Genomic DNA, 21,661 nt, shown 5'->3' with positions numbered 1-21,661 from the left:
TCTTAAATACAGAGAACAAACTGAAGGTTGACAGGGGTGGGGAAAATGGGTGATGGGCATTAAAGAGGGCACCTGTTGGGATGAACACTGGGTGTCATATGTAAGTGATGAAACACTGGGTTCTGCTCCTGAAACCAAAACGACACAGTAGGTTAACTAACTGGAGAATAGATAAAAAAATAAAAGAAAATAAAAGATAAATAACAAATAAGAAAGCTCCCCAGCTGATTACAATGTAAGCACAGCATTAAAAATAACTGGTCTTATACGGATTTTTAATTTAGCCATGAACGGTGACAGGAGAAATTTTGGAAAATGTGGTAGAAAGCCTGTGATTTCAACTGTCATTCCCCAGAGTGGATGTCTTGTCCACATCTTTATTTTTTTAATTAATTTATTTAAATTCGAGTTAGTTAACATACAGTGTAGTATTGGTTTCAGGAGTAGAATTTAGTGATCCATCACTTACATAGGACATCCAGTGCTCATCCCAACAAGTGCCCTCTTTAATGTCAATCACCCATTTAGCCCATCCCCCCACCCCCACCCCCGCCGGCAACCCCCAGTTTGTTCTCTGTATTTAAGAGTCTCTTATGGTTTGCCTCCTTCTCTGTTTTCTCCACATCTTTGATTTGAGTTTCATTTCTACAAACCCAAATGCCTGTCACACGCTTCCACCTGTATATTACATTTGCACTTCAAACTCAGAAGTCCAATATTAAGTCTATCCCTACCCCACTTTCAACTCTGCTCACTTTTGAGTTTCCTTTTTGTCTTTTTGTTTGTCAATGGCAGCAAAAATCAAACTAAGAAATTAGGGAGATAGCCTAAACTTCTAGATCAGTCCTCTAATTCATCTTTGCATTGACCATCTCCGTTCATATCCAACCTGTCAAATACTCATATCTATTCTAGTAAATATCTTTGAAATCTACCCCCAATGTTTCATTTCCCTAATAACCATGCCATTTTAGTCACTCGTCATCACGAGTGCAACAGGCTCAAAAATGGTCTTCAAGTACCCATATTCTTACAATCTATTCTCCACACTGCCATCAGTAATCTTTTTTTGAAATACAAATCTGATTTTACTCTCCTACATAACACCTATTGTCCAAAGTGATGATAAAGACTATTTCTGTCCCCTGAGAAGAAGTCCAAATTACTTAGCATATTGTCCAAAGCCTCTCCATGTCTTGCCTCAGCCTCATTCTCCAGCTTTGAGCTCCTTCCACTTTGTTCTCCAGCATCCTTAACACACAGAATGCAGGTGGTACTTTTCCTTTCTACCACCACTGTCCTTGGTCCACGCTGCCACCACATTTGTTGATAGTGCACATCATAAGATATTTATGCACCTCGGGGCACCGGGGTGGCTCAGTCGGTTAAGCCTCCGACTACGGCTCAGGTCACGATCTCGCGGTCCGTGAGTTCGAACCCCGCATCGGGCTCTGTGCGGACAGCTCGGCGCCTGGAGCCTGTTTTGGATTCTGTGTCTCCCTCTCTCTCTCCCCTCCCCTGCTCACCCTCTGTCTCTCTCTGTCTCTCAAAAATAAATAAACATTGAAAAAAGACGTTTATGCACCTGCACACCAGACTTCTCCATTAAACTAATAAGTCATAGGAGCTTAAGAACTGTGACTTTATTATCCAAATTTGCTACCTCAACACCCGACACATCGTAGGCATTGAAAAGCACTGAGTTTGTTATAACAGACACCGCTTTCCTACACCTGCCTTATTGGTTTGCTGAAGTTGTATAATCTCAGCTAATACTTTGAGGTCTCATATGTTTAAAATGACGTCCTTGTGCTTACCTGACAACATGCCTTTCCTAAAATCTATTATTAATTCTTTTGGGCAGCTTTTCCTTAATCATCATAAGATCACAAATGAGGATTAGAGAACGCTAGACACTATTTTGTGCCTTGTCATGCAGTGACTCTGGAAGCATCCTTTTCTCACATATTCTAATCATTACCCATTCTCCCTTTATATTATGGGATTATGAAGCAAGTATGAAGATTATCTTATATTCATTAAATAAAGGGATACTACAATGTATAATAAGTTTTAAAATCTCATTAAGATTATCATAAAGTGAATGTAATAATGAATTATTTTGATTTCTACTGGCACTTGGTTTGAATTCTTTTTCTTCCACCGATATGAGTGATTCATCTTTTAATTTTTACCTAGTTTATCTTAATTTCTTTGAAATTATAAATTAAGTGAGGAAAACACAAATTTGCTGAATTTTAGAAATACACAGAAGAAAATTTGAAATTTCTTCTTCTAAACTGTCCCCCAATCTTACTCTCCTCACTATAGGTAAACTTAAGCATTGCTAACTCTTCTTATTTTTGTAAATTTTTTAATGTTTATTTTTTATTTTTGGCAGAAAGAGAGAGAGAGAGAGAGCAGGGGAGGGGCAGAGAGAGAGGGACACACAGAATCCAAAGCAGGCTCCAGGCTCTGAGCTCTCAGCAGAGTGCCCGACAAGGGGCTCGAACCCACGAACTGCCGAGATCGTGACCTGAGTCCAAGTCGGATGCTTAACCGACTGAGCCACCCAGGCGCCCCACCTCTTTTTAATACCCCTAGCACGATTTTGTAGTTTCACCTTTTCTTTGTTCACCCCATGATTGATGAATAGATCAATTGGTTCAACAGTTATCTACTGAGTACCTAATTAGTGCCACGCACCAATCTGGGGACACAGGATGAATCAGAACAAATAAGGTCTTCATGGAGCTCATGGTGTAATGGGAGGGCAATGAGTACACAAGTTATCCATCATCTCTGGTTACATTAATACTCTGAAGAAAATAAACAAAAAGAGGAAATACTGACTGAAGGAAGCCGCGTTAGATAACGGTGTTAGTCTTGCTCCACTGAGACACCGACACCAAGATGAGTTGAGAAGTACCAGAGGTGTATTGGTTATTGGGCCAAATGCCTGTGATAGAAAATGTAAATCAAGTCCCCGAGAGGCTGAGAGACGCCCAATGGTAAGGACACAGAAGGTGGTAGATTGGACTACGGTGGGAACAGTGGTGTTGCAGAAGGACTTAAGGTCTTTCCTTTCATAATTATATTTATTAGCCTATACATCCTATGCTCTGATCTTTTTCCAATAAAAGTATGCATGATATAAAGCATTCCATGTCAGTTATATAAATCGATTGCTTTCTTTTTTAACCAGCACTTAATATGCTAAACCAGATCTGATTTACCTATTTTCCATTCTGGGACATATAAGTGAATATATCTTTTCCTTTTCCTCAATACTGCAATGAATATTCTTGTGCCTCGCAGTGAAGAGTGAAAATATTGTTCAGAATAGACTTAGAGGTAGAATTGCTGTGCAAGCTTTGTTTTTTTATTTAAAAAATTTTTTAATGTTTATTTATTTTTGAGAGAGAGGGGCGGGGGAGAGGGGCAGAGAGAGAGGAAGGCACAGAATCCGAAGCAGGCTCCAGGCTCTGAGCTGTCAGGACAGAGCCCGACGCCGGGCTCAAACTCGGGAACCCTGAGACCGTGACTTGAGCTGAGATCATGACTTGAGCTAAAGTTGGATGCTTAACTGACTGAGCCACTCAGGCGCCCCCCTGTGTAGGCTTTAAAATTAAATAGGCATTGGGCACCTGAGTGGCTCAGTCGGGACTCTTGATTTCAGCTCAGGTCATTGTCTCACAGTTCCTGACCTCGAACCCCATGTCAGGCTCTGCTCTGTCAGTGCCGAGCCTGCCTGGGATTCTCTCTCTCTCTCTCTCTCTCTGTCCCCCTGCCCAGCTTGCGTACATGCTCTCTCTCTCTCAAAATAAATGAATAAACTTAAAAAAAATTGAATAGTCTTTGACAATTATTCTAAAAGACTGTACTAATAAGAGTGTACTCTTCTAATGAGGAGTGTATGAGATGGAACTTTGACCCATATTTTGCTAATACTGGATATTATCAATCTTTAATTTTTTTTTTTTCAAACTGAGGGGAAACAATTGTTTTTAGATGGGTGGTATTGAGGAAAGCAGAAACCAATTGTGTTGCATTTAAGGACCATCAGAGCACCTGCCCATCCTTTCTATTGGCCAGATTAGATAAGCAAATATTAGTCTTTTCATTTCCTAGGACCGTCGTCACAAATGGCCACAGACTTGGTAGCTTAAAACAACAGAAATCAAAAATCAATTATCTCCCAGTTCTGGAAACCAGAAATCTAAAGTCATGGTGTCGGAAGAGCCATAGTCCCTCTGGCTCTAAGGGAGAATCCGTTCCATGTCTCTTCTGGGATCTGGTGACCGTCAGCATTGCTTGGTATTTCTTGGCTTGTTGATTGCACCAGCCTAATTTCGGATTCCGTGTTCGCATTGCTTTTTTCTCTCTGCGTGTGTCGAAAGTCCCTCTACCCCTCTCTTATAAGGACACCTGTGACTGCACTTAGGGTCCATCCCAATAATCCAAGATAAACTTCTCTTCTCAAGACACTTAAATCAACCCGATATTTTCCCATATAAGGTAATATTGAAAGGTTTTGGGGATTAGGATATTGGCGTATCTTTTGGAAGGCATACAATTCAGCTCACTGTAACTAATGAACTCACATTTCCTCTCCTGTTATGATCACTACATGAAAGGCAGTAGTAGAGGGAGTAGAATTCAGGATTCACCAGATTCCCTGATTGCTAATAAAGTCTGAGTACTGACTTTGGTCATTTCTATCTTTTTTATTTATTTATTTATTTATTTATTTATTTTTTGAGAGAGAGAGAGAGAGAGAGACAGCACAAGCGAATGGGGTGGAGAGGCAGAGGGCAAGAGAGAGAATCTTTTTTTCATGTTTATTTTTATTTTTGAGTGGAGGAAGGGGCAGCGAGAGAGGAGGGCAGAGGATTAGAAGCTGTCTCCGTGCTGACAGCAACGAGCCCAAAGCGGGGCTCGAACTCACCAACCAGCTCACCAACCGTGAGATCATGAGCTGAGCCGAAGTCGGACCCTGAACCGACTGAGCCACCCAGGCGCCCCTCTATTTTCTTTTATATAAAATATCTGTTTAAAGCCTCTGCCCCTTATTCTCCTGAGATGTTAGTCTGCTTTTCACTTTTGTTTATTGGCAAGTTCTATAATTTTTTTATACTGTTTGTTTTTTGAGTTGTATGAGTTCTTTATGTATTTTGGATATTAACCTTTTATCCGATATGTGATTTATAAATATTTCTTCCCATTCCTTAGGTGGCCTTTTCATTTTGTTGATAGTTTTCGTGACTGTGCAGAAGCTTTTTACTTTGCCAAGACTGATGTCAAAGACATTACCCACTATGTTTTCTCTTCTCTAGGAGGTTTATGGCTTTTGATCCTATGTTTTAGTCCTTAATCCATTTTGAGTTGATTTTTGTGTATGGTGTAAGATAGGGCTCCAGTTTCATTCTTTTGAATATGGCTGTCCAGTTTTCCCAACAATTATTGAAGTGGCTGTCCTTTCCCTATTATGTATTTTTGGCTCTGTTGCCATAAATTAACCGACCGTACATCCACGGGTTTGTTTCTGGGCCGTCTATTCTATTCCATTGATCTGATGGAATTAAAAGATAGCTGAACACATTCACCTAAAACATATGCTTTTGGGGCACCTGGGTGGTTCAGTCGGTGAAGCCTCCGACTTCGGCTCAGGTTACGATTTCACGGTTTGTGAGTTCGAGCCCTACGTCAGGCTCTGTGCTGACAGCTCAGAGCCTGGAGCCTGCTTCGGATTCTGTGTCTCCCTCTCTCTCTGCCCCTCCCCCACTCATGTTCTGTCTCTGTCTCTGTCTCCTTCTCTCTCTCTCTCTTTCTCAAAAATTCTTTCTCAAGATTGCTTTTGCTATTTGGGTTTTTTAAATGTGTGTGTGGTTCCATACAAATTTTAAGATTTTTTTATTCTATGTCTGTGAAAATTGCCATTGGAATTTGGGTAGGGATTGCAACTGAATCTGTAGAATGCTTTGAGTAGTATGGACATTTTAACACTATGAATTCCTCCAATCCCTGAGCATGGAATATCTTTCCAATTTTTGTGACCTCTTCAGTTTCTTTCATCAATTTCTTACAGTTTTCAGCATAAGATCCTTCACCTTCTTGGTGGTTTATTATTCCTAGGTATCTTATTATTTTGGTGCAATTATAAGTGTGATTCTTAATTTTACTCTCTGATAGTTCATTATTAGTGTATAAAATGCAGCTGACTTTTGTATATTGATTTTGTATCCTGTGACTCAACTGAAGTTATTTGTTTATTCCAGCCGTGTTTTGGTGGAGTCTTTAATGTTTTCTATGTATAATATTATGCCATCTGCAAATAGAGACAGATTTAATTCTTCCATTCGTATTTGGGTGCCTTGTATTTCTGTTTTCTTACCAAATTGTTCTGACTAGGACTTCCAGCACTATATGAATGAAAGTGGTAAGAGTGGACATACTTATTTGTCCCTGATCTTAGAAGAAAAGCTTTCAGCTTTTCACCATTGAGTCTGATGTTAGCTGTGGGTTTGTCATACACGGGCTTTATTATGTTGAAGTACATTCCCTCCATATCCACTTTGTTGAGAGCTTTTATCGTGAATGGATGTTGAATTTTGTTGCATACATTTTCTGCATCTATTAAGACAGTCATATGATATTTATCCTTCATTTGATTAATGTAGTGTATCACATGATTTGCAGATGTCGAACCATCTTGCATTTCTGGAATAAATCCCATTTAATTATGGCGAATTATCCTTTTAATCTATTATTGAACTCAGTTTGCTAATATTTTGTTGAGGATTTTTGCATCCATGTTCTTTAGGTATATTGGCCTGTAGTTTCCTTTTCTTGTAGTGTCCTTGTCTGAGTTTTAATATCAGGGTAATGCTTGCCTCATAAGATGAATATAGAAGTGTTCCCTTATGCTTCATTAAGTATTCAATCACTAAAACTTTTTAGAGAAGTATGAAAATCGTCCCTTTTTTATGCATAAAATGGAACTTAGGGCAATTTAATAGCTTACCTAGGATCAAACCCAAGCATGGGTCTCTTTATAGACTCTATTCTGTTCCATTGAATATTTTCATTTTAAATATTCTGTCCCTTAAAATATTATTTTCCAAATCACTGAAATTTAGGAACAAAGAAAATCTCTTAAATAATAAAAATAGACCATGCAAAGCATTTACTCCAATGGTAAAGGAAAACAGTGAGCTGTATTTAAATACAAATATAATATAGACAGGGGTGCCTTGGTGGCTCAGTCGGTTAAGCGTCCGACTTCAGCTCAGGTCATGATCTCATGGTCTGTGAGTTTGAGCCCCGCGTCGGCCCTGTGCTGACAGCTCAGAGCTTGGAGCCTGTTTCAGATTCTGTGTCTCCCTCTCTCTCTGACCCTCCCCCATTCATGCTCTGTCTCTCTCTGTCTCAAAAATAAATAAACATTAAAAAAATTTAAAAAAACAAATATAATATAGACGATACATCTAGGGATGAAAGTAGGGTTTGGGTATGAGGCTTGAGGGAGGTACAGGATAGTACACTGTTAAGCACATAAGAAGCCGAACAGAAGACTCATAATGTTAATCGCATCTTTCTAATTAAGCTCATGTATAGCCCTGTAAATGTCCTATTAGGCACGCTTTCACATAGAGGAAAAAATAAAACAGCAAAAATTCTTTCCTACATAGAACGTGTACAACGCAAAACCACCTGCACAAACAGACATACACATTTAAACCCACACACCTAAACAAAGAAAATTGGGTTTTTTTCAGATGGTGTATTCAAATGAAAACAGCTCGTCAGGCCCAGTCATATATTATGATACCTCAAGCAATAATCAGGTAAACAGAAGTACATAATTCATGATAAAAGATAATGGTCACATCAAATCTGATTTTAGTTAGGAGGGGGATGGCTTTGTTTTTGGCTGCTTTCATCTTTTTGGTGGGGGGACTGAAAAAAATGGATGTTGCAATAGACATTTGAATGTCAGAATCCACAGCCATCCTGTATGATATAAGCAACACAGTATGAGACCATCTGGGCTTACTGCAAACTGGCTAGGCATGAGCAAGCCTCTGAAGCCTACTTCCAATGCACCCTGGTTGGCCTGTTTCAAAGTGCTTCGTTTGCCAATATTTTGGAGCAGGTGCAAAGCCATTCTGGAGTTTCCTGCTGAGGTTTATGCAAATGGCTGGCTTAACTGGACTGTGGGCTCAGATTTCCTACTGCCTGAGTACTGAGACCTAGGCATGATTTGGCATATATTTCCCCCTCGACTAAATTCATTCTCTTTCTACAGTTTCTTTCAGCTCCTTTGTCCAAACGATCCCCTGTTATTATCTAGTGCAGTGTTTCGCAAATGAAAGAAGTGGGAGTATGATCACAGTTAACAGTGGACGGTCGATTGAAAGACTGTACGGACCAAGGCGTAAGGAGTCACAGTTGTGTGAAAGAATTGTTTTGTGAGCGACTGTTTATTTTCCGTCATCGTTATTTCCATTTTGTTTGCCCTTGTGGGAGAGCCGCTTAAGACTACTCAGCGGTTGTTCGTACCCATTCAGTGGCTTGAACAGTGGAAGCTGCAGACCAGCCTTCGGCGGCAGGCCGAGGGCTCCAGTCTTCAGTCGGGATCTGCTGAATAAGCACAGAGGGCACCCGCACGCCCTCAGACCCGTCTGTGACTTCAGGTTGGGTAGCGATGAATTCAGGAGTTGGAGCCATCCATTCACCCTGAAATTCTTCCTCGGTCACAGCCTTTTCAGCAGCAGCCTTCTCTTCCTTTTTCCGTCCCCTCAGGATCTTTCTAGAAGTCGAGATCAGGCATGACCTCCCCTGCGGGCTCACGGGAAACGGTGTCACGCACGCACAGAACTTCCCAGGCCAGCAGCCACCACGTCGGACGCACTGAACGAGCTCCCTTGCTGTTGCAATGGATGGCAATGGTGGAGTGTTGGTGGGCAGCTTACCATAAGATGCCTCTGTGGGAGGCTGGTGGTCAACCCCCGGACCAGTAACCTCCAGAGGTTTCGGCTCCCAGAAGGCTGCCTGGATCTGGTTTAGCGAAGGTTCCAGGAGCGAAGTTACCAGCAGTAGTAGAGGCTCCAATCGTAGCAGCAAACTTCAGCACACCTTGCTGGCCAGTATTCCTGGATGATAGGACACTGACATCAGCTGGGTTTTCAATGACAACAGTGGCTCGAGGTGCTGGCAGAAGCTTCTCCCGGGTTCTCTTCAGATTTATGATGCAGATACCATCACTTCTCTTTTGTAGATGTATTGTGCCAATTTGAAGTCAAGGTTGGCACCACCTGCGTGGGTTGCTGCTGCAAGGAATTTGAGGACATCGTCCTCCTTCATTTGCAGGACGTCAAGGGCTCTGGCCATTGTGAAAGTTCCCCTTTAACTTACGACGGGAACGCAAAACAATGCCATACGGACCCCTCCCTGGGTAGCATGGAAAGGTAAAATGGTTTTTGATCCAAGAGTCACTTGGATGATTCTAGGTAGATCACTTGACCTCTCTGGGCTCTTCTGCCTACCTTGTGGATCTTGCATAAGAATCAACTGAGGCACCATATGAGAACACACTAAGATACACAAAACATTCTGCCACTCTATTAGGTGAGCAGGAGAGAGAATGTGAGCAAGATTATTAGAAGGGGAAGTGGCCCCCACCTTGAGTTTCCCCTTCCTACCTCAGTTAACTTGTTTGGGTGATGAAATAAAGGATATGAAAATGGGCTTTTGGCAGACAGTGTTGGTTTCTTGCCCAGTCATTTCCTTCCACATCCCAGGCAAAAGAAGCAGAAAGTGTAAAGACTCTAAAGTAGAACACAGTGAATGGCAGTATAGATGGGTGAAGGGAGTAGATGAGGACAGAAGAATAGGGATGGGCCATACCATATAGGATCTTATGGGCTGTGCTTTAGCACAGCAGACACTGTAGGTTGCCTGCCCCAAATCCACCCTCACTTCCTTTCTTTATTGTCAATAGGGTTCCAACTTTTATACCCTGATGACATGACCTGCTTCTCTCCCCAGCCCCAACAATTAAAGTTTCATTAGTCCAAGATAATCACAGTCATTGCCCCATGGCAAAAAAAATTTGATAAAGTTGACCGATTCAAAATTAAGGATTTCTAGATCCTATATACAAAATCAAAAGATTAAGCCTCTGACTTCGGCTCAGGTCATGAGCTCACGGTTTGTGAGTTTGAGCCCTACGTCGGGCTCTGTGCTGACAGTTCAGAGCCTGGAGCCTGCTTCGGATTCTGTGTCTCCCTCTCTCTCTGCCCCTCCCCAACTGTGCTCTGTCTCTCTTTCAAAAATAAACATTAAAAAATTGAAATCTCAGTTATTGAATAACGGTTTTACTTTCTAATGTTTTTCAGAAAAGGATATCATGTGACAGAAATGGAGAGACACAGTCCTAGGAGTGTTACCCCTGCTACTCACTGCTATGACCTTTGCCTTGTAGCCTCCCTTCCCTAGGTCTGTTTCATCATATTGAACAGAAAGAGTTTGTACTAAAGCAGGAGTATCTCCCCCCAAACCTCTCCCTCCACCTTGGCCAAAGTTAATCCTAACACCAAGGATGAGGATAGGCACGTATATTTCTTTTTTTTTTTAATTTTTTTTAATGTTTATTTATTTTTGAGACAGAGAGAGACAGAGCATGAATGGGGGAGGGTCAGAGAGAGAGGGAGACACAGAATCCGAAGCAGGCTCCGACCTTTCAGCATAGAGCCCGATGCTGGGCTCGAACTCACGAACCGCGAGATCATGACCGGAACCGAAGTCGGACGCTCAACCGACTGAGCCACCCAGGCGCCCCTAGGCATGTATATTTCTTAAAGATCCTCAGATAAGATTGATGTGCAGTGGGGTCCTGGAGCCATTACATAAGAGGATCCACGCTGAACGATATTCAACCTTCCAAAATGCTCTGAAATGTGTCATTCTATCTTTCCTGGTGTCCGTGTGTTATACAGCAGTTCACGGGTGGTGGAAGGAATGTGGGAAAATCTTCAAATGAAACCACAGCCTATTGTACAGTCCAGTCAGGAAGCTTAAAGATTTATTTGAGCAACAGTGTATTTAAAGATCAGCAAAATGCCTAAAGCACTCTCAGTCACTTGAACCCGCGAAATTGCTGCCTCTTTATTCCCCTCTTTTACTTGGCCTGTGTGTGCCGTGAAGGACAGATTAGCAATCAACCTCCATAAATTATACTATCTCCATTAAATGTGAGAACATGCCGGGGGCCCTGGATGGCTCAGTCAGTTGAACTGCCGACTCGGCTCAGGTCATGATCTCACTGTCTGTGAGTTCGAGCCCCACATCGAGCTGTGCCGACAGCTCAGAGCCTGGAGCCTGCTTCGGATTCTGTGTCTCCCTCTCTCTCTGCCCCTCCCCCACTCATGCTCTGTCTCTCTTGCTCTCAAAAATAAACATAAAAAATTTTTTTTAATGTGAGACCATGTCGTACAGGATATCTAAGGTTATATCTTTGTGTAGTTATCACGTTAATTACATTGTGACAGCGTACATAATTACACAACATTACCTTAATCATTTTGCAGACACTTCTTTTTCGGGACCAAATTAAGCAGTTTATTCAGGGGACACAAAGAATTACAAGAATCACATTTCAGAAGCGCGCAGTAGATCATAAGGTTGACAGCGATAACTTGGTCCCAAAGAAATAAGTAGAGTTGAAGAAACCCTGTTTGTTTTTTTCGAGTCAGAAAGCAATTCCAAAGAACTCCTAGACTGTGTTTGGTTATTATTCAAACTTCATAGGTAATGTAATTTAGCTTGGATAATGTCAATTACTGGGAATAATAGCGCTCTCCGTGTTGGCTCTATTTGTGAATTTCCTGTGCAGCATGAAGTAAATCACATTGTCAGTTCTCACCCTGATTCTTTTCCCAAAGCAAAAAACAAACAGCAGTATGTAAGGAGCGTTTTACAGTAATTTGGTATTAGGTGATATTAGGATAGGAGAGAGATAAAGACTTCAGAATATTAAAAATAAACTTTATCCCTTGAATGACAACAGTTTGCAAAAAAAAAAAAAGCTACAGCTATTTGATGGTACATATGATAAATTTATCAATTGTTTTTTATTTGTCAGATAAGGTACAGGCATACCTCAGAATTATTGCGGGTTCAGTTCCAGACCACTGCAATCATACAAATATTGCAATAAAGCAAGTCAAATGACTCTTTTGTCTCCTAGTGCATATAAAAGTTATGTTTAAGCTATACTATAGTCTATTAAGTATGCAATAGCATTGAGTCTAAAAACCAATGCACATATGTTAATTTTAAAAATACTTTGTTGCTAAAAAATGCTAACCGTCATCTGAGCTTTAAGCAAGTCGTGATGACTGGTCACAGATCACCATAACAAATACAATACTAATGAAAAAATTTGAAATATTATGAGAATTACCGAAATGTGACAGAGACACAGAGCGAGCAAATGCTGTTGGAAAAATGATGCCGATAGACTTTATATGTGGGGTGGGGTTCCCACGATAATGTGGGGTTCCCACGAACCTTCAATATGTTGAAAACACAGTATCTGCAAAGCGCAGTAAAATGAGGTATGCCTGCATTTATAAAGTAGAAGCAGCCAATGGTCGAAGAAAATAGGACATATTGTTTCTAAAAGGAACAGGCTTCTTAGTCATACTTTGCCCAGAACTTATTCTTTTCTTTTTTATTTTAGAGAGAGAGCACACGCAATTGGGGGAAAGGGGCAGAGAGGGAGAGAGAGATGGGGGTTGAAGAGAGAAAATCGCAAGCCCAATGTGGGGCTCCATTCCACAACCCTGGAATCATGACCTCAGCTGAAATCAAGAGTTGGACGCTCACCCGACTGAGCCACTCAGATGCCCCTAGAAGTTATTATTTTCTAATAAAAAAAAATCATGGCGAGAAAATTGCGAGAGAAAAAAATTATTTATATAAGATAAAATTGTTATTTACAATACTTTGTGATCTGATGAGTAAAGGAGATCTTAAGGAAGTTCCTTAGGTTGCCAAGCAGAATGATGATTGTGAAAATGTAAGATAAGGGAAGCTGAGCGAAATCTAAATGGCTAGGCGTAACAAGAGGATAACAAATAAATTACTAATAAAACACGGTGTTAAATATGACTGTTCCCAAGGGCTCAGAGTTTCAGCAAAGGCTTGAAAGTTAAGAGAACAAGTAAATAGGGGCTAAGTTAGCCTCACATGCTCAAGTTAGATGGTACACCAAAACATGCTAAGATATGGTGAAATGGTTATATCACTAAAATCGGCCTGCCAACAGAAAGCACCCATTGCCAAGTTATATAAGGGAGGGCCAAATAACCATCGTTGAAAAAGACGGAGGGCACGTAAGGTTTGACTTAATAAGCCTGTGGTACAGAGCAGGGAGAGACATGGGGAAAGTAAACAGAGAGCTGCAGCTCCACCAGTGACGGGGCAAAGGTACACATTTACCATAAGACAGTTATGGGTCTTGTGGGAGTAAACAAAGCTGAGTCGTCTTGAAATGGATTCTGCTCAAGAGGATTGCCAGCTTGGTTGGTGACCCAAAAATAGATATTGCATTAGACGCTAGGGTCTGGACGAAACACAGTCATAAAGAGCCAGGGAGGAAATGTATCGTCCATAACTTGAAACCATCATAAGAGCACCTCAGTGGAGCAATCCACCAAGAACCAACGAATGTGGCTCAACGCAAGAAAGAATTAACACTTGAAAGGTAGGCACATACAAGGGGTACCCACAGAGTACAAAGGCACTGGGTCATGTCATATAGGACTGACACTACCATCAGGAACAAATATGAGCTCTGGAATATGAACACTTAATGACCAAAAGGACATTAAATGAGATCTACTTTTTTTCTGCTTCAAGTTTTCTTATTGAGGCAAAATACACGTAACGAAATTAGCCATATACACCATGTAAGAAGAACATTTCAGTGACAGTTAGCAAATGCACAATGTTGTGCAACCATAACCACTAGATAGTGGTTCCAGAACATTTTCATCACCCCAAAAGGAAGCCCCTTACCCATTAAGTAGTCGTTCTCCACTTCCCAATCCCTCCCAATCCCTTGGCTACTACAAATCTCTTTTCTTTTTCTTTTTTTTCTTTTTTTTTTTTTTTTAAGAATTTGCCTTTACTGGGTATTTCATATAAATGGGTTCCTATGCCGCCTTTGTGTCTAGCTTCTTTTACTCACACAGTATGTTCATGGTTCTTCTATGTTATAACATGTATCAGAATTTTATTCCTTATTCCTTTTATGATATTCTATTTTATGAACATACTATGTTTTATTCTTCCATTCATCAGTTGTTGGACATTTAGGTTGTTTCCACCTTTTACCTATTACAAATAGTGTAACTAACATTTTGTGCAAATATTAATTTGAGCATCTGCTCTCAATTCTACTGAGTATATACTTAGGAGTGTGTAATGGGCCATATGATAATTTTGTTAGATTTTTAAGGAACCACCAAACTTTTTCACAGTAACTATGCCATTTTGTATTTCTACCACCAATATATGATGGTCAATTGCTCTAGCTCCTCATCAATACTTGTTATTTTCTGTGGTTTTGATTATACCTATTCTAGTGGGTATGAAATGGTATATCACTGTGGTTTTGATTTGCATTTCCCTAATGACTAATAATGTTGAACATTTTTTCATATGCTTGTTATCCATTGTATATCTTCTTTGGGGGAATATCTATTCATGTCCTTTGCTCGTTTTAAATTGCCTTTTTGTTGTCAAGTTGCTTATATATGTATTACTACATATATATATATATATATATACGTATATATACATGTATATATGTAGTATAATATACATATATATGTGGTATAATAGTGTAGTATAATAGTTTAATGTAGTATTTATAATGTAATATATGTAGTAATATATATACTTAAACATTTACTATGTAAATGTAATATATATATATATATACACACACACACATATACATTTACTCTCTTGAACGTGTCATTTGATGCATAAAAGGTTTAATTTTGATGTAGTCTAATTCATCTATTTTTTTTTTCTTTTGTTGCTTGTCGTTTTGGAATCACATCTAAGGAAACATTGTCAAATCCAAGGTCAAGAAGATTTATCCCTGTTTTCTTGCCAGAAGTATATAGTTTTAATGCTCACATTTAGATATTTGATCCACGTTCAGTTAGTTCTGTATAAGATGTGAAGTAAGTTTTAAAAGTCTTTCGAAAGTATGTCCCTCTGGCTGTTCCAGCACTGTTTGTTGAAGGGACCATTCTTCCCCCCTTGAATGGTCTTGGCACCCTCATTGAAAGTCAATTGCTTATGGATGTATGGATTTATTTGGGGATTTTCAATTCTATTTTATTGGTCGATAGGTCTGTCCTTATGCCAGTACCACACTGGTTTAATTACTGTAGCTTTGTTGTGTATTTTGAAATCAGGACATGTGAGTCATTCAACTTTGTTCAAGATTAATTTAGCTAGCTGGGGTCCCTTGTAATTCCATATGAATTTCAGGATCAGGCTATCTATTTCTGTAAAACATTATCTGCATTTCATAGGGATTACAATGACTCTATAAGTTATTTGGGGAAGAATTGTCATCATAACAGCATTTAGTTTGCTAACCCATGAACATGGAATGTCTTCTCATTTATTTAGATCTTTAAATTTTTTCCAGCAATGTTTTAAGGTTTTAAGTGAAAATGTCTTTCACTTCCATGGTTAAATTTAATTTTAGGCATTTTAATTTTTTGGATTCTATTACCAATAGGATGATTTCTTAATTGTTTTCAGATTGCTTACTGCTACTGTATAAAAATGTAAGTGATTTTTGTATATCTTGGGTCCTGAAATTTTGTTGACTTCAATTATTGGTTCTAATAGTTTATTGTGGATTCTTTTTTAAATTTACTTATTCAAATTAAATTTGTTTAACATACAGTGTAGTATTGGTTTCAGGAATAGATTTTAGTGATTCATCACTTACGTATAACACCCAGTGCTCATCCCAACAGGTGCCCTCCTTAATACCCATCACCCACTTAGCCCATCCCCCTACCTATCTCCCCTCCTACAACCCTCAGTTTGTTCTCTGTATTTAAGAGTTTCTTTAGGTTTCTTCCCTCTCTGATTCTTTAGGATTTTCTATACATAAGATAATGTCGTCTGCAAATAGAGATAGTTTTACTTCTTCCTTTCCATTTTGGATGCCTTTTATTTGTTTTCGTTGTCTCATTCTTTAGTCTAGAACTTCAGTACAGTATTGAATAGAACTGATGAAAGTGACATTTTTGTTTTGTTCCTGATCTCAGGGGGAAGGCATTCAGTCTTTCACCATTGAGTATGATGTTAGACATGGGTTTTTTACATATACTGCCTTTATTACATTGAGAAAGTTTACTTTTATTCCTAGATTGCTGATCATTTTTATTGAGAGAGGGTGTTGGACTTTGTCAAATGTTTTCTCTGAGTTAATCAAGATAATTATGTATTTTTTTCCATCATTGTGTTAACACAGTGTATTACATTTGATCAGTTTTCATATATTCAGCCACCTCTGCATTCCTGGCAGAAATTCCCCACTTGGTCATTAGGAATAATCTTTGGACTATGTTCTAGATTCAGTTTGCTGCTATTTTGTTGAGGATTTTTGCATCTACCTTCATAAAGAATGTGCTCTGTGGTTTTCTTTTTTTTTTTTTTTTTTTTTTTTTTTTTTTTAATTTTTTTTTTTCAACTTTTTTTTTTTATTTATTTTTGGGACAGAGAGAGACAGAGCATGAACCGGGGATGGGCAGAGAGAGAGGGAGACACAGAATCGGAAACAGGCTCCAGGCTCCGAGCCATCAGCCCAGAGCCTGACGCGGGGCTCGAACTCACGGACCGCGAGATCGTGACCTGGCTGAAGTCGGACGCTTAACCGACTGCGCCACCCAGGCGCCCCTCTGTGGTTTTCTTATCATGTCTCTGCCTGGCTTTGTTATCAGAGTCACGGCGGCCTCAACATGTTATAAATTGTTGCCCCCTCTTCTATATTTTGGAAGACTTCGAGAACGATCAGTTCTTCTCTTTTTCCCGCAGCTTTATACACATCTAATTAACAAGTAAAAATGGTTTATATTTGAAGTGTGCAATGCGATGTTTTGATATATGTATATATTGTGAAATGATGACTACAACCAATGTAATTAGTATTTCCCTCATCTCACATAGTTATCTGTGTGTGTGTGTGTGTGTGTGTGTGTGTGTGGTGAGAATATGTAAAATCTATCCTCTTAGCAAAGTTCAAGTGTGCAATATAGTATTGTTAGTCATAGTCACGATGATGTGCACTAGATCTCCATCACCCTTCTGCTTCTCTAAATGTTTGGTAGAATCCTCCAGGGCCTCTCTCTGCTCTTGGACTTTCCCCGGTCGTGAGATTTTTTTTTATTTCTCATATGAGCCCTTTACTTGTGATAGGTCTATTCAGATTTTTCTTTCTTCTTGATTGGTCTGGTAGTTTGTGTGTTGCTAGAAATGTGTCCATTTCATTTACGTGATCTCATTTTCTGGCATACCGTTGTTCACAGTATTCGCGTATAATCCTTTTTTTTTTAATTTCAGTAAGTTTCGGTATTAATGCCCCCACATTCATTTCTGATTTTAGTAATTTGAGGCTTTTTCTTTTTTTTTCCTTAGTCTAACTAAAGTTTTGTCAACTTTGTTGCATTTTTCGAAGAACAAACATTTAATTGCATTAATCCTACTGCTTTTCTGCTTTCTATTTATTCTGTTTATCTCTGTTCCAGTGTTTAATATTTCCTAGGTGAAATATACTTCTTTGAAAATGAGGGATATAATTCCAGCAGAGGGCAACAACGTTGCTAATTGAAGTTTCCAGACAGCCTGAAAATTGATTGGAAGAATTCTGGGATGGAGGGACCCACAGATGGAGGTGACCCAAAATTTACATACAAATTATCTTTATATACTCTGCCGACACTGTCTGCATAGGGTGAGACTCCAAGAAGTCCTTAGAAAAGTCCTTAGAAAAGTCCTTCTGGAAAGGTCTGAAGAACTGAATAGATATTTTGGCATTTTCCAATAGTTGGAGAAACATAGTAATGAGTTCAAGTTTTGCTAAGTCAGGGGAGTTTGATGAACACCCAGGGTTTCAATTAGAAACTCAGAAGGTTTACACTTTAGAACTAAGTGCCATATCCCAGGACTACATACTGTGCCTAACAAATAAAGGCAAAACTAAAGTAGGCCTGCCCTAAAAAGCCTAAAACCAAGCATTCAGATGATAGCCATGATTTGCTAGTAATTTTACTGCCTCCTGGGACAAAATTTAATACTCTTTGGGGGAAAAGAACAGAATCTAGAGTCAATATAACAAATACGCTGCAATGCTCAGTAAATACGCAAAATATCTAGGCATGTCAAGAAGCAGGGAAATGTGACCCCCTAAACAAGAAATGGGCAATAAAATCAGATCCACAAATAACCCAGATGTTGAAATCTGCAGACAAGGACATTAAAATAGCTACTATAAACATGCTAATATATTTATAAGAAAATGTAAACATAGAGGACAGTAAGATGGTTGGGTGCCTGGGTGGCCCAGTCAGTCAAGCATCTGACGTGTGATTTCGGCTCAGGTCATGATCTCACGATTCGTGAGTTCAAGCCCCGCACCAGGCTCTGTGCTCACAGTGCAGAACCTGCTTGGGATTCTCTCTCTCTCTCCCTCTCTCTCTCTCTCTTTCTTTCTCTGCCCCTCCTGGGTACTCTCTCTGTCTCTCAAAATAAATAAATAAATAAACTTTTAAAGAAGAAGAAGAAGAAGAAGAAGAAGAAGAAGGTGAATTGCAAAGTGATATGAAGTCTTCAAATAGAAGCAAATGAAATCTGAGAACTGAAAACCATAAACTCAGAAATAAAAAATTCATTAGATGTCGTTAATAGTAGATTTGACAATGCAGAAGAAAGGATCAGGGAAGTTGAGGGCAGTAAAATAAATGATTCCATCTGAAGCACTGAGAGAGGAAGAAAATGAATGGAGCCTCAATAATTTGTGGGCCAGTATTATATGGTCTATCGTACAATGAGGAAAAGAAAGAAGAGGGGGGAAAGGTGTTTGAAAAAAAATGACAGCTGAAAAATTCAATGAAAAGAAACATCACCCCCAAATCCAAAAAGCTGAGCAAATGCTAGGCAAAATAAACGCAAACCATGCTGCATTAAGCAAATCATAATGAAACTGCTGTGATATAAACATAAAGGAAAAATGTTTCCCAGCTAGGATGAAAAAAGACACTCTACGTAGGGAGGAACAGCGATAAGAAGAGTTTCTGACTTTTCTTTATTGACCACAGAGGACAAGAGACATCTTTAATGTGAAAAAAAAAAAAAAGTTAACCTATGTCTTAATTTCCTATTGCCATTGTAACACATATCACAAATTTGGTGGCTAAGACAACATAAATTTGTTATCACCCAGCTCTGGAAGTCAAGAGCCTGAAATGGGTTTCAGTGGACTAAAAGGAAGGTGTCACCTATGCTGCACGGCTTCTGAAAGGTCTGAGACAGTGTTTATTCCCTTGCCTTTTCCAGCTCTTAAAAGCTTCCTGCATACGTTGTTTCAGGGTCCTTTTCTCTAACTTCAAAACCAGCAGTAGAAGCATCTTCCACTCTCTTTCTCTGATCCTCCCACCCTCTTATAAAGTCTCTTATAATTACATTTGGCCCACCCAGATCATCCACTATAATCTCCCAGCAAGGTCCTTAACTTAATCATATCTGAAAAGTCTTTTTTACTATGTCAGGTAATTATTCACAAGTTTCAAGCGCTAGGTTATAGACGTCCTTGGGAGGGCATTGTTTTGCCTATACCAAAAACTGAAACTCCAGTGAAAGATACTCTTTAAAGAAATAAATAAAGATAAAGAGCCTAAAAGAAGGGACTGTAGCTGGGAATAAGGCAAATATGTGGGGAAATATACTAGTTTATTTTCTGTACTATTTGTACAAGAAAATAAAGACAAGGATACTTCCAGTAATGGCAGGATAAGCCGTCATATGAATCCCCGTGCAGATAGTAGCTATAACAACGGGACAGAAATTATTTTAAGGCGAACGATTTGAAAATACTGGGGAAAGACCACAAGCAGGTTGAAACTAGCTAAGGGTTTACTCTGGAATAACTGCTACTTAAAGAACTGCAGGTTTGTGTACTCTTTTCCTGCAAGTGCTTTCAATTCCCAAACCCTGGTAGCAGTCCGAAACCCTAGTAGTGGAAAAACTCAGCCCCTGGCTCAAGGTGGCAGATTATAGAACGGCCAGCAGCAGAGCAGGGAGAAATTTAAGGTGGAAACTTTGAAGGGGAGAGAGCTATAAAAAGGCTGGTTGGTGCCAGGGGCACCTGGGTGGCTCAGTGAGTTAAGCGTCCGACTTCGGCTCAGGCCATGATCTCACGGTTCGGTAGTTCAAACCCCGCGACGGGCTCTATGCCGACAGCTCAGAGCCTGGAGCCTGTCTTCATCTCTCTCTGCCCCTCCCTCGCTGATGCGCGTGCAGGTTCTCTCTCTCTCTCTCTCTCTCTCTCTCTCTCTCAAATATAAAACATCAAAAAAAATTATTAAATAAAAAGGCTGATGGCCAAACTGTGAATACAATATTTGCCCAAATTTCTAGACCGGTCTTAAAACTAGGCATGTAGACATGTAGATAACCCAAGGGAATCTTTTGAAAAATCAAATAGAATCTAGAAGGCGGGAACTTACCTTGATACACAGAACTCTTCATGATCAGATTTGGGACTTTGCTGTGATTTTGACATAATACATTCTCCAACACACACACATGCACGCACACACACAGCTTAAATGATGTAAACTAGAGACCTTACTGGCTTGAGATGAGAACTCAAGCCTGGAATAACAAGGGAAAATTTAGGAAGAAAACTCTAGAAGCAAAGGAACATAGAGTGAGCAAAAGTCTTGGACTAAATCTGCCCAATTTTTAAATCTTGTTAAATGTTTATCTATTTTTGAGACAGAGGGCATGTGAACAGGGGAGGAGCAGATAGACGGGGAGACCCAGAATCCGAGGCAGGTTCCAGGCTCTGAGCACAGAGGCCGACGTGGGGCTCGAACCCACAAACCGCGAGATCATGACCTGAGCCGAAGTCGGGCGCTTAACCGACTGAGCCACCCAGGCGCCCCGCTTCCAGCATCACTGGAAGAAAGACTGTGAATCTCGAGTCTATGCAAGTTCAGTGCTTGGTACAGTAAATGAGCAGTAATCTTCAGATGAACAGGTTCCCGTGTCACTGCAATGTGTAATCTACGATGGCCAGTTTTTAATAATAAAAAAAAAAAATTACTTGACGTGCGAAGAAAGAGGAAGTGCGGCCCAAAGCCAGAAAATGAAGCAGTCAACAGAAAGGGGATCTGAGTGAGTTCAGAAGTCAGGATTAGCAGACAAAGCTCAGGGGCAGAGCAACATCATATATACTATGGTGGTCGTGGATACGTGACTCTGTTCACTGGCAAAATTCATACAACCATTCACCACAAAGAGGACACTTCGTTGTACGCAGACCTAAAAAAGAAAA

At 39.9% G+C, this 21,661-nt stretch overlaps 1 pseudogene; it reads right to left on the bottom strand.

Annotated features, from left to right (window-relative positions):
* Window positions 1-8,541: 8,541 nt before the first annotated feature.
* Window positions 8,542-9,456, bottom strand: LOC145713884 (small ribosomal subunit protein uS2B pseudogene; annotated as a pseudogene).
* Between the last annotated feature and the right edge of the window lie 12,205 nt (window positions 9,457-21,661).

Source organism: Panthera onca, chromosome X (genome assembly GCF_046562875.1).
Source record: "Panthera onca isolate mPanOnc1 chromosome X, mPanOnc1 haplotype 2, whole genome shotgun sequence".
Taxonomy (NCBI): domain Eukaryota; kingdom Metazoa; phylum Chordata; class Mammalia; order Carnivora; family Felidae; genus Panthera; species Panthera onca.
Note: the sequence above shows the minus strand (reverse complement) of the source record. Positions and strands in the feature narration are given on the sequence as shown.